The following is a 14,605-nucleotide window of genomic DNA, read 5'->3' on the forward strand; positions in this document are numbered from 1 at the left end:
GTTGGATCTCCTTGCAGTCCAAGGGACTCTCAAGATTCTTCTCCAACACCATAGTTCAAAAGCATCAATTCTTCGGCGCTCAGGTTTCTTCACAGTCCACCTCTCACATCCATACATGACCACTGGAAAAACCATAGCCTTGACTAGACGGACCTTTGTTGGCAAAGTAATGTCTCTGTTTTTTAATATGCCATCTAGGTTAGTCATAACTTTCCTTCCAAGGAGTAAGCATCTTTTAATTTCATGGCTGCAGTCACCATCTGCAGGGATTTTGGAGCCCCCCAAAATAAAGTCTGACACTGTTTCCACTGTTTCCCCATCTATTTCCCATGAAGTGATGGGATCAGATGCCATGATCTTAGTTTTCTGAATGTTGAGCTTTAAGCCAACTTTTTCACTCTCCTCTTTAACTTTCTTCAAGAGGCTTTTTAGTTCCTCTTCACTTTCTGCCATAAGGGTGGTGTCATCTGCATATCTGAGGTTATTGATATTTCTCTCAGCAATCTTGATTCCAGCTTGTGCTTCTTCCAGCCCAGCGTTTCTCATGATGTACTCTGCATATAAGTTAAATAAGCTGGGTGACAATATACAGCCTTGAAGTCACTTCAGTCGTGTCCAACTCTTTGGGAACCTATAGACTGTAGCCCACTAGGCTCCTCTGTCCATGGGATTCTCCAGGCAAGAATGGACTGGCAGCCCTGGACTGGGTTGCCATGCCTGCCTCCAGGGGATCTTCTTGACCCAGGAATCGAACCCGTGTCTTTTGCGGCTTCTGCATTTCAGGCGGATTCTTTACCGCTAAGCCATCCACCTGTGATAAGTGCTCAGCAAGTGGTAGCTTCACCTCTGGGGCTTTATTAGCAAGACAGTGGATGGGAAGAAGGCCTTATCTGAAGGATGATGGGGTGATGATAAAGGAGATGACCTGTGAGCTGCCTCTCAGCACTCAGTGGATGGTATGCCAGTCCTTTGCCCCATTCTTCGCCATGATCGCATGGTGCCTACCCTCATCCTCACCTTGGTGATCACTTTTCTCCCAGCTCTACACTACTGCTGGTGCCCCCAGTGGGGCCATGGCCATCAAAAAAGCAGCTGCTTCTTCCTACTTCTCAGCTGACCCTGGGTGACCTTGAGTTAATGCACGACCACCCAGGACCACCTCCCAGACATAGCTCCCCCATCCCATGCCCATTCCTGAGCATCTTAGCTCTTTCCCTTCTTCAGACCCACCTTTCTTCCATCCCAGACACAGGAGATTACTTGATCACCTATGCTGAGGAGTGTGGGACCACCCAAGAGGGGGCATTCTGACCAGAAAGAAAAAACTTTTAGTAGCTTTTTATTTCATGAGGGTTCCACTAGAGGTAGGAATGTCAGGAACTAGCAGAAGGAACTTGGCAGTGGCCAGCAGGACTAAGGAGGGCCAACAGGCACGATTACCACACAGGATATTAGGCAAGAGGGTTCCAGGAAGGCTGGGGAGCCAAGAGGGGCTGGGCTCCACTGTCACCAGGGCCAGGGGCCATGTGGGGGCCTGCAGGGAGCTGCTGGATGTCAGCAAAGACTTGGCCATGCTGGGTGGGGACTGCAGGGAGAGTTAAGGAGCCAGGTCCCCGCCAGACTGCCTCCACAGCTGGAAGTGGTTAGTAGGGTCTAGGGGCAGGGGCCAGCCAAACTATATTGGACAATGCCAGGACTCAGTCAAGAGCTCTTCCCATGTTCATGGCCCTGGGTGCACTGTGCACTCACATACCACATAAACCCAAGCCAAAGGAGGTACAGATGGAAGAAGGCAGGTGCCCAGAGACAAGATGAACGGAGGGGATGTTTCCCAGATCCCTGTACAGACATCATGAGAATGATCTTCAGTTACCTCCAGAACATCTTTAAAAACACTCCATGGGCTTCCCTGGTGGTCCAGTGGTTGAGAATCCAGCTGTCAAGGCAAGGGACATGGGTTTGATCCCTGATCGGGAAACTAAGATCCCACATGCAACAGGGCAACTGAGCCCACGTGACCTAGAACCTGAGTTCTGCAACAAGAGAAGGCACCGCAATGGAAAGCCTGAGCACTGCAACTAGGGAGTAGACCCTGCTCACTGCAACTAGAGAAAGCCTGCATGCAGCAGTGAAGACCCACAACAGCCAATAGTAAATACATTCATTAAATAAAATTTAAAAATTTTAAATAAATGAAAACATCCCAAAGCCAAGTCACCAAAAGCAGCTTATTAAGAAAATGCTTGTGTCCACATAGGTGTCAGTGGCGTGGATCAGGGGAGTAACATGAAGTGAGTCTAGAGCATCACAGCACTTCTCCCTAATGAGAGAAGTACTTCCACACCCACACATAGTTGAGATGTTTTCATTTCTCTGCTCTCCTCCCTGTCTTGGAGTCCTATCTCAGTCTCCTCCTGACTCTGTTCCTCCTAGTCTGATCTGAACCATTACTTTGCTTTATTTCCATCATGAAAACAATTTGGTCCCATGATGCTTTCGAACTGTAGTGCTGGAGAAGACTTGAGAATCCCTTGGACAGCAAGGAGATCAAACCAGGCAATCCTAAAGGAAATCAACCCTACATATTCATTGGAAGGACTGATTCTGAATCTGATGTTAAATACTTTGGCCACCTAATGTAAAAAGCCAACTCACTGGAAAAGACCCTGGTGCTGAGAAAGATTGAGGGCAGGAGGAGAAGGGGGTGACAGAGGCTGATTTGTTTGGATGGGATCACCAACTCAATGGACATGAGTTTGAGCAACCACCAGGAGGTAGTGAAGGACAGGGAAGCCTGGCATGCTGCAGTCCATGGGGTCACAAAGAATCAGACATGACTTAGCGACTGAACAACAACAAGGTGTGAGAGTATTGCTACCCCCAAACCAAAAATCTCAAACTTTGTCCATAGGACTTTGTGATGAGCTTCAGCACCTTTGGATACCTGAAGCTTCTCTCACTTCTGTGCTAACAGCAGCTGCAAAGCCACATGACAAGGTACTCCACATCCTGAGGGACCAGGTGTGCCCAAAATGCTCTGAAGGAAGCCAGAATAAAGGAATGATGCCCCATGGAGGGGAGGGTGTCCTGTACCCAAACTGTGTCTGCCAACGAGCGCCCTGGAGCTCTGAAGCTGAGTTTTGTTTTGTTTTGTTTTTTCTTTCTAAACTGTTGGGTAGGCAGAAGTCAGGGTTAATTCGCCCTGCTTCCCAGATGTGGAAAGTGAGACCTGGAGAGATGAATGACTCACCAGATAGGGCAGAGGAGTTAGAAATAAAATCATGTTACAGTTTCTATATTGGGGCTGCTGCTGCTGCTAAGTTGCTTCAATCATGTCCAACTCTGTGCGACCCCATAGATGGCAATCTACCAGGCTCCGCTGTCCCTGGGATTCTCCAGGCAAGAACACTCAAGTGGGTTGCCATTTCCTTCTCCAGTGAATGAAAGTGAAAAGTGAAAGTGAAGTCAGTCAGTCGTGTCTGACTCTTCAAGACCCCACGGACTGCAGCCCACCAGGCTCCTCCATCCATGGGATTTTCCAGGCAAGCTATTTTGGGGCAGCAGTCACTAAGTGAGCTCTATTCCTTCAGTCTTTGCACGGGGTAGGGAGGAAAGAACAGGTGTTGTGGATTTTCAGCCACGAGTATACCTTTTCCTCCCCAGCCATGAGAATGACTAGCACTCTTTCCTTGTTTTAAATATTGGCTTATTAAAGTCTACATGAAGTAACAGCTACATGTTGGTTTTCTATTGCAGCCATAACAATTGACTACCATTTAGTGGCTTAAACCAAATATATTATCTTACAGTCCTGTAGGCCAGAAGTCTGATGTGGATCTCACTGGGATAAAACCAGAGTTGCAGTGCTGTATTCCTTTTATGAGGAGCCCTTTCCTTGTTCATTTGGGTGCAGAAATCAGATCCTTGTGGTTTTAGGACTGAGATTCCTGTTGCCTTGGTGACTGTTAGCTGAGGACCATTCCTAGCTTCTAAAGACTAGCACATTCCCTAGCTTATGACCCCTTTCCTTAGTCTTCAAAACCAGCAATGGCAGGTCAAGTGCTTAGCATCTCTCATCCTTACTGTGAGGCTCATTTCTCTGATGGATCTGGGATTGGACTTCTGCTTTTAAGGATTCATATGATTAGATGGCCCATTTGTGTAAACCAGGATGATCTCCCTCAACTCAGAGTCCATACCTTTAATCATACCTGCAAAGTCTTTTTCACCATATAAGGTGACATACCCACAGACTCCACACACTGGGGCCTGGACAGCTTTAGAGAGTCACAATTCTGCCTACCACAAATTATGAATTCACAGATTCTCAAACCCTCTTGATTTTCCAGGGTTTTCATCACATGATTTTTTTGGTAACAGTTTTAGTGTTATATAATTCGCATGCTACACAATTCATCCATTTAAAGTGTACAATTCATTGTTTTTTTATATAGCCACAGAGTTGTGCACCCATCACCACATCAATTAAGAACATTTTAATCACCCCAACAAGAAATGATGTACCTGTTGGCACTGACTCCCTCAGATCAGATCAGATCAGTCGCTCAGTCGTGTCCGACTCTTTGCGACCCCATGAATCGAAGCACTCCAGGCCTCCCTGTCCATCACCAACTCCCGGAGTTCACTCAGACTCACGTCCATCGAGTCAGTGATGCCATCCAGCCATCTCATCCTCTGTCGTCTCCTTCTCCTCCTGCCCCCAATCCCTCCCAGCATCAGAGTCTTTTCCAATGAGTCAACTCTTCGTATGAGGTGGCCAAAGTACTGGAGTTTCAGTTTTAGCATCATTCCTTCCAAAGAAATCCCAGGGCTGATCTCCTTCAGAATGGACTGGTTGGATCTCCTTGCAGTCCAAGGAACTCTCAAGAGTCTTCTCCAACACCACAGTTCAAAAGCATCAATTCTTCGGCGCTCAGCCTTCTTCACAGTCCAACTCTCACATCCATACATGACCACAGGAAAAACCATAGCCTTGACTAGACGAACCTTTGTTGGCAAAGTAATGTCTTTACTTCCCCTCAATTCTCTCAGCCCTAGGGAACCACAAATCTACTTTCTGTACCTGTGGATTCTCCTACACTATATATTTCATATAAATGGAATCATATAATATGTGGCCTTTTGGGCTTCCCTGGTGGCTCAGCTGGTAAAGAATCTGCCTGCAATGTGGGAAACCTGGGTTCGATCCCAGGGTTGGGAAGATCCCCTTGAGAAGGGAACAGACTCTAGTATTCTGGCCTGGAGAATTCCATGGACTCTACAGTCCATGGGGGTCCACAAAGAGTCCGACACAACTGAGCGACTTTCACTTTCACATGACATTGAGCATCTTTTTGTATGCTTATTGGCCATATCTTATTAGAGAACTATCTAGTCATATTCTTCACCCATTTTCAAGTGGGTTCTTTTACCATTGAGTTGTTAGAATTCTTTATATATGCTCAACACAAGCCCCTTACCAGATTTGCAAAAATTTTCTCCAATTCTGTGGGTTATATTTTCACTTTCCTGATGATGTCTTTTGTAGCATGAGAAGTTTTTTTATTCTGATGTCCAGCTTATCTATTTTTTTTTTTTTTTGGTTTGTTGCTTGTGCTTCTGGAATCATATCTAAGAAGGCTTTGCCTAGTCCAATACCATGAAAATGTATGCTTGCATGTTCTTCTAAAGTTTGTTTTAGCTTGTACATTTAGGCTTTTGATTCATTTTTGGTCAATTTTTGTAGATGATGTGAGAGGAAGGAGGTCCAACTTTATCCCTTGGCATGTGGCTATCCAGCTGTCCCAGAATGCTTTGCTGAACTGTCATATGATGGGTTCCAAACACATCTTCTTGGATTGCTCTACAATATGGACATGATCCAAGTCCCTCCCCAGTCCAGTAAGCGAGACTCCAGCGGACCAATGCCTGGCAAGCAGCAGATCCTTAAAACATGTTTGTCAGATGAATGTGGTGAAGGTGGGGAATCAGAGCCCCATGTTTAGGGGTTGGAGTCCCCTTCACTCTGCACTTGGCTATGACCCTGGCAATATTTTCTCCCAGTGGCCACGTGGCCAGAGTCTAAAGAGGTGCCTTGGTACCCTTGAGTGAAGAGGGCAAACTGAGCTGAGTCTTTTTGTTTTGTTAACTTTAGTCATGCCATGTGGCACAGCTGGCAGGATCCCAGCCACGCAACCAGGCCAGGCAATAACAGCACCAAATCCTAACCATTAGGACACGAGGGAACTCAAGGGGGCATACTAGCAGGGCTCCTACTGCCTAAACCCAGATCTCAGGGAGAAAAAAAATTCCCAAAGTTTGTTTCAGGGCTGCCAGGGAACAGGGAGGCCAAGGGAAAGGAAGAGAGAAGATTGGGAAGCAGCTGGCTTGAATGTGAACCAGGGCAGGGAACCTTGAGTGACGAATCGAGAAGCACCTGTACTCAAGGTCAGCATTCCTTGCCTTAAGCTTCAAGAGGCAAGAGCAGGAAAAAGCTCTTGGCTGGCAGATGAAATGAAAAGATAAAAGTGTTGGCAGCCACCCCAGACATCTCTGCAGCAGCAAAAGCCGCATGAGATCCTTCGAGCCAAGTGGAGCTGCAGCCTGGGGACAGCCAAGCCTCTGGAGCGGGCGACAGATGAACCTGGGGTCTGCGGAAGGACAAGGCACCCTTGCTGGGGAAATGTGATGGTCAGCAGAACCTCACGAGACAGAGGCCAGCTTCCGGTTGGCTTCTCCAGGAAGCAGATGCTGTCTGCCTTTCCCAGCCCTGACTCTGCAGTGGCCTGGTCTGGAGCCAGGAGCTGGGAGCCTCTGATGAACCAGCAGCTCCCAAGTGGCTGCAGGGTCATATCAGGGGACAATCGCTCACCCCTCAGCCCCTTCCACTCCCCTCTCCAGTCCTGGACACACAGGTAAGGTACCCCTTGTTCATTCATGCATCCAATACAACATGCCAGGCTGTCTAGGCTCGGGGAACCTAGCCATGAACAAGGCTCCTGTTCTCAAGGAGCTTGTATTCTACTCCAAGTCGGGGTGTGTGGTGGGGAGACAGAAGATTAACCAGTGAAAGAATAATTGTGTGCATTCTCAGTCACTTCAGTCATGTCTGACTGTGTGTGACCCCTGGGACTGTAGCCTGCCAAGCTCCTCTGTCCATGGGATTCTCTAGGCAAGAATACTGGGGTGGGTTGCCATACGCTTCTCCAAAGGATCTTCCCAACCCTGGGATAGAACCTGTGTCTCTTGTGTCCCCTGCATTGGCAGGCAGGCTCTCTACCACTAGCGCTGCCTAGGAATCCCAAAAGAATAATTGTGCTATGTTGAGCTTAGTCTCTCAGTTGTGTCGGACTCTGTGCGACTCCATGGACTGTAGCCCGCCAGGCTTCTCCGTCCATGGGATTCTCCAAGCAAGAATACTGGAGTGAATTACCATACCCTTCTCCAGGGGATCTTCCCAACCCAGGGATTGAACCTGCATCTCTTACATCTCCTGCATCAGCAGGCAGGCTCTTCACCACTAGCTCCACCTGGGAAGCCCAGAAGAATAATTACAGAATCACAATTGTGATGAAGAAAATAAAACAGAATAATGGAATAGGATGTCTGACTGTATGGTTAAGGAAGGCCTCTCCAGGGGTGACATTGGACTGAGACTAGAGGGAAAAAGGCCAGTTGCACAAAACCGAGAAGAGTGTTCCAGGCAGAGAGAACAGCACGTACAAAGGCCCCGGGGCAGGAAATAGCTTGGCGTCTCTGAAAGGAGGCCAGTGTGGCTAGAGCACCAAGCAGGGGGAGGCCTGAGAACAGGTTGTAGAAGCTGGGACACGAGAGGCCTTCTAGGCCATGGGAAGGAACGTGGGTTTTATTCTAATTTGCAGTGGAGGCCCCTGGGGAATTTTAAATAAGAGAACTGACAAAATCAGTTTTCATTTCAGAAAGTCGCGGGGTTCACGGCTGCAGGTCTGGAGGAGAAGCATATTGAGTAGGTGGGGGTTACTATAGAGTCCAGACAGCCTAGGGCCACAACTCCAGGATGGATTAAAATGTAGATGCAATTACTGTTCAGATACAGCAAGGCAAACAAATCAAAAGAGAACTGCTGCTGAGAAGGTAGTCAGTTGCAGTACCCAAGAAGAGTGGGCATGCCCTGCCACCCATGCAGGGTCATGAGGATGCACCAGGGTCAGCCAGGGGACAGAGGGAGTGAGGGAAAATGTGTACAAGAGCCTCAATAGTGGTTGCCATGGGAAGGCGTGGGTGAGACAGGGTCAGTAGGCTTAGGACTGGCCAGTTTGAAGAGTATCAGCAGGCTCTGGGGCGTAGAGGCTGCCCCCTACTTGTCTGTCTTTGGTCCAGGGTAATGGGGGCAGGTCCATAGTGGCCCAGGGTGTGAGAGCCTGATGGAGAAGGAGGTTGGGGCTTAGGGATTAGATCAATTTGTTCGCATATGAAAGGCACACTCCAGAGTGAATCACTATATCTAGGAACTGGCCAGCCTTGGGAGGGGCAGTCCCTCCACAGTCAGCAAGGCCCCAGACATCAAGGGATCAGAAACACATGGTTGACACCCAAGGGACACCTGTATTCTGTGGGGAGAGGCTCTGGAGAGGAGAGGAAATTGATGGGATTAGCTGATGTTTTTAGATGTAGGTGATGAAGGAGGAAGAATCAAGGATGTTGTCTGGCTGTTTGGATTAAAGCCACTGGTCCCCAACGTTTTTAGAACCAAGGACTGGTCTCGTGGAAGACAATTTTCCCACGGACTGGGAGCTGGGAGAGGGGATGGTTTCAGGATGATTCACGCGCAGTAGGGTTCAAGCTCCCTTGAGACTCTAATGCTGCCACTGATCTGACAGGAGGCGGAGCTCAGGCGGCAAGTAAGCAATGGGGAGTGGCTGTAAAGACAGATGAAGCTTGGCCAGCTCACCTCCTCCTGCTGTGCGGCCCAGGTCCTAACAGCTCATGAACTGGTACCAGTTCATGGCCTGGGAGTTGGGGACCCCTTGGCTTTGGCAATTGGGTCCCCTCATTCTCAAGCAAGTCTCTGAAGCCTCAGGAGACACGGCTACCTTCAAGGAGCTTAAACTCTCATAGGGGAGCCAGGCTACAAGTAGGGACAGTTTCAAATCAGTGGCATTAGGCTCCCTGAAATAAGAATATGCCTTGCCTTAAGTAACAAATGTTACTGAAAAACAACATATGACTCAGATATTGCGCATGAGGGGAATATTGTATCTGAATTATATGTTGTTTTTCAGCAACATTTTTGTCACTTAAGGCAAGGTATACTAATCTGCGTTTTAAGGCAAAGTATACTTATCTGCCTTAGAAAATCTCTTCATAAAAATTTAAGATGAAGGCTTTTAAAAATATATGCTCTTTTGATTGTATAAATAATGGCCTTTTAACTTTTTTGTTTTGTAAGATCTACTTCTGTTAAATTCAGTGGTATATAACCGTAAATAACTTTTATTATTATTTTAAAATTAAGACTAAGAAAAGAGCGCATGCATGGAAGCATATACACTAACAAATGTGAAATGGGATAACCAGTGGGAATTTACTGTGTGACTCAAGGAACTGAACCGGGGCTCTGTGACAACCTAGAGGGGTAGGATGGGGTGGGAGGTGGGAAGGAGGTTCAAGACGGAGGGGACATATGTATACCTATGGCTGATTCATGCTGCTCTGTGGCAGAAATCAACACAATATTGTAATCATTCTTCAACTAAAAATAAATTTTTTTTAAAATGATCTAACCAAATAAGAAAAGAGAGCACTCATGACATAAAAACAGGCTTCCTTGATGACTCAGTGGTGAAGAATCCGCCTGCCAATGCAGGAGACTCGGGTTCAGTCCCTGGGTTGGGAAGATCCCCTAGAGAAGGAAATGGCAACCCATTCCAGTATTCTTGCCTAGGAAATCCCATGGTCAGAGGAGCCTGGAGGGCTACGTCCATGGGGTGGCCAAGAATTGGACACAACTTAGCGACTAAACAACAATAAAATTACATAAAATAGGCACGCAATAAAAAATGTTTCTGCAATTTTGATGGTGTAGCCTCCATGAAAGGAGGGACTGGTGGTGTATTTATATCTATTGCAAAGCTACAAAGAAGCTCTAGCCCCAGAATATAATCATCTTGACCTGGCTAGGGACTAAGCTGGGGATGTTGTAACACCTAAGGTTAATGTTCCCAAGTTCTTGCTAGTTTACATGTCACCCATCACCCACTGTGAGCATGGAAATATTGACTGCTGTTGAGAAATGTGATTGTGTGCCTCCAAGCAAGTGATGTGAAGTTGTGTGGCTTTCCCTGACCACCCTCCCTTGCTGCAGGAGCACTCCCATCACATCCGAGTGGAATTTACACGTTTGAAATGATCATATGTCACCTGCAAACATTCATTGTTGTTTTCCAGCCTCTGGGAAGTGTCTTGTCAACTAGGCTATAAATACTTTAATGAGGAGCTGCCCAGTGGCTACTATATCTTGTAAATATAAACCCCAGAACAAGGCTCTCTTTATTACATGCATACGTGTGAAGTCACTTCAGTCATGTCTGACTCTTTGCAACCTTATGGACGGTAGCCCGCCAGGCAGTTCTGTCCATGGGTTTCTCCAGGCAAGAATACTGGCATGGGTTGCTATCCCCTCCTCCAGGGAATCTTCTGGACCCAGGGATTGAACTCGAATCTCCTTTGGCTCCTGCACTGCAGGCAGATTCATTACTGCTGAGCCACTGGGGAAGTCCTCCTTAATACATACTTGTTAGTTAAATAAGTGAATTAATTAATATTACATAGATGCCTGGTGGGCTATAGTCCATGGGGTCACAAAGAGTCAGACATGACTTAGTGACTAAACCCACAGCAACATAGCTGCCAGCTGGCAGATCTTTGTCTGATCAAACTTTTTTTTTTAATATATGTAAAAAATCCTACCTGATTGTGCATCAGAGGACACTAGTGAGTGAAAAGACAATCCACACAATAGGAGAAAATATTTATAATATTTAGAATATATAAAGAACTCTCTCAACTCAACAACAAGGAAACCAAGCAACCCAGTTGAAAAATGGGCAAAGGATTTAAATAGACATTTTTCTAAAGGAGATCTACAAATGACCAAAAAGCACATAAAAAGATGCTCAACATCATTAGTCACTAGAGAAAGTCAAGTCAAACCACAATGAGACACCACTTCACACCCACTAAGTGAAAGTGAAAGTCGCTCAGTCCTGTCTAACTCTTGTGGGACCCTAGGGACCCGGCAGGCTCCTCTGTCCATGGGATTCTCCAAGCCAGTATACTGGAGTGGGTTGCCATGCCCTCCTCCAGGGGATCTTCTCCACCCAAGGACCGAACCTGCATCTCTTATGTCCCCTGCATTGGCAGGCTGGTTCTTTACCACTAGTGCCACCTGGGAAATCCTATGTTGTGTATACTTTTCACAACTTTAAAAATCACAAAAAGAAAAAAAAAAAAAAAGATCACATTGGGGCAGCCTCCTGTGGATGAAGATCCAAGAAGTGTCTAACTTGCGTGGTGTTGGTTAGGCTGTGATACCCTGCCTACCTGGCTCCCCTGTGTCCTAGGATTAGGACAAGCTGGTCATCCTTTTTAAAATGTATTTTTGGTGGCATTGGGTCTTTGTTGCTGTGCACGGGATTTTTCTAGTTACAAGTGGGGGCTACTCTTTGCTGCAGTGCCTGGGCTTCTCATTGCGGTGGCCTCTCTTTTTGCAAGCTTCAGTGGTTTGGGCACTCAGGTTCAGCTACTCTGAGGCACATCGAATCCTTCTGGACCAAGAATGGAACCTGTGTCCCCAGCATTGGCAGGTGGATTCTTCACTGTACCAGAGAAGTCCCGGTCATCCTTTTTGATCTTTGTACGGGGAGTGCTAGACACACAGAAGTTTATCCCCAAGGCTGACACTTGTCGGAGCTGGGATCGTAGCCGATGTTCACACAGCAAAAGCCTCTCCAAGGGCCCAGATCTTCTCTCTTACTTCTGTATCCCTTTCAACACCTCCTCAACTGTCCGATTGCAATCTTATTGTAAAGGTCCATTATGTGTTAGCTAAAATCAGACACTTCATTTTGATCATTAGTCCAATTTGGGAGAATGTTGAGTATGTGAGTCCTTGTTACCAAATAGAAGGCAAATGAAACTCAAACATATGCCAAGGTATCTGAAATACTTTGTTCTCAGAGCCCATGCAATGGGGTGTGTGTGTGCCCAGTCCCTCAGTCCAGTCCGACTCTGCAACTCCATGGACTGTAGCCAGTCAGGTTCCTCTGTCCTTGGAATTTTTCAGGCAAGAGTAGTGGAATAGGTTGCCCTTTCCTCCTCCAGGGGATTGTCCTGACCCAGAGAGCCGTTGAACCTGCCTCTCCTGCGTTGACAGGAGAATTCTTTACCACTGAGCCATGTGGGAAGCCCCCTACAATTGGGTAACACGCTAATAACATCCTCCTAATTCCTCTAGAATTAAGTGCCAGATGGATGAGACCCCAAATGAGTTTATCTGTATTAAGTTCCAGAAAGTTGGGTAATGTTAGAGCATGGCTCCCAGGTACTTAAAGAAAATCCGAATTACAAATACAGCACGAATGAGGCAGCTGTTAGAAGAACGAGTGCCACATAAACAAGTATTTAGAGGTTAGACAGGAAGTGTTAAATGGAGCCCTAATTAATGCACTGCTTATTGTGCTTTCTGGCAACTAGGAGATTAACCCTGGGATATTTTTAAAGCTTTTGCGTGTAGCAAAAGTTGCATTGAACAAGTAGGGCTCATTGGATGCAAAAGACAAAACTTCATCTCGCCTTTCTGTCAATTTAAATCTGCTGGAATGTTTCCTCCACCTTTGGATGAAATCTGAAATAGAAATCTGACTTGCCCAGCCTTTCTCTCCAGCCAGGATTTTAAACGTCCTGTTGTTCAGTTGCTAAATCGTGTCTGACTCTTTTCGACCCCATGGACTGCAGCATGCCAGGCTTCCCTGTCCTTCACTATCTCCTGGAGCTTGCTCAAACTTATGTCCATCAATTTGGTGATACCATCCAACCATCTCATCCTCTGTCATCCCCTTCTCCTCCTGCCTTCACTCTTTCCCAGCATCAGGGTCTTCTCCAATGAGTTAGCTCTTCATACCAGGTGTCCAAGGTATTGGAGCTCAGGTTCAGCATCAGTCCTTCCAAGGTACAGCATCTTCCCATGCCCAGTTCCTGTTTTCCCACTTGGGCAGCCCTGCAATTGCTAGCTGGGATCTCTGCCTGCTCCAAAACTGCAGGAAGAAGACATGAGAAGGTGACAGATAAGGTTTACCTGGACTGGGAGGTCTGGGCGCTGGCATAGCTGCTTGCTGGGCTCAGCAAATAATCAAAGCTTCTCCGACCAGGCACTTTGGAGAGTCTTTGGAGATTTCAACAGGGAAGAGGTGACACCTGCTGTTCTTTTTGACTACTGTGAAAACACCTTCTCTGGCTGGTGTTTTGTTATTTGTAATTCCATCCTCAGTCCCTGGAGATCAGACCTGTCCCTCTGAGGTCTCTTTTCCCCCCAGGCGATCCCTTGGGAGGATCTAAGACTCTCCCAGATGCACAGTGGTCCCCGGAAGCTCCCACCTTGCACTGGCTCTCAAGGAAAGAATGTCACCACCAGGGGGTGCTTTAGTCAGGTGCCTCCTCCCCACCTTTAGATTTCTCAGATGGGAGTTGCACCTGCACTTGGGAGTCAGGTGGGGGACTTTGCCAACAAAGGTGTGTCTAGTCAAAGCTATGGTTTTTCCAGTAGTCATGTACGGATGTGAGAGTTGGACCATAAAGAAGACTGAACACTGAAGAATTGATGCTTTTGAACTATGGTGCTGGAGAAGATTCTTGAGAGTCCCTGGGACATCTAGGAGATCAAACCAATCAATCCTAAAGGAAATCAGCCCTGAATATTCATTGGAAGGACTGATGCTGAAGCTGAAGCTCCAGTACTTTGGCTACCTGATTTGAAGAGCTGACTCATTGGAAAAGACTCTGATTCTGGGAAAGATTGAAGGCAGGAGGAGAAGCGGACGACAGAGGAAGAGATGATTGGATGGCATCACCGACTTGATAGACATGAGTTTGAGCAAGCACCTGGATATAGTGAAGGACAGGGAAGCCTGCAGTGCTGCAGTCCATGGGGTCGCAAAGAGTCGGACACGACTGAGCAACTGAAAAAAAAACAACAACTAGGGTACTTGTGTTGTCCCCTGAGTTGTCTCCACAAAGATTCCTTCAGCCAGCTGGAGATAAGAGGAAGCAATTCCCCGATCCTCCACGTGGGGGCGATACTCGCAGGACACCGACCACTGACAAGCTTTCTTCTCTGATCTCAAAAGTGCTGCAATCTTTTGTCTCCTCCAAGTAGTTGTTGAGCTGATGGATGCAAAGCAGTCGCTTGACCTCTCCTTTGCATATTTGCACCCCCTGGAGTTGGGAATTCTGGCCTCTCAGGGCTGGACCCGTGGCTGAAATCAAGCCCGTGAGTCCCTTTTGAACATCTCAATACACACTTTTTTAATGATTGAGGGCAAAGCAGAGATTTCTTCCCCTACCCCTCACC

Source organism: Bos javanicus, chromosome 16 (genome assembly GCF_032452875.1).
Source record: "Bos javanicus breed banteng chromosome 16, ARS-OSU_banteng_1.0, whole genome shotgun sequence".
Lineage (NCBI taxonomy): Eukaryota > Metazoa > Chordata > Mammalia > Artiodactyla > Bovidae > Bos > Bos javanicus.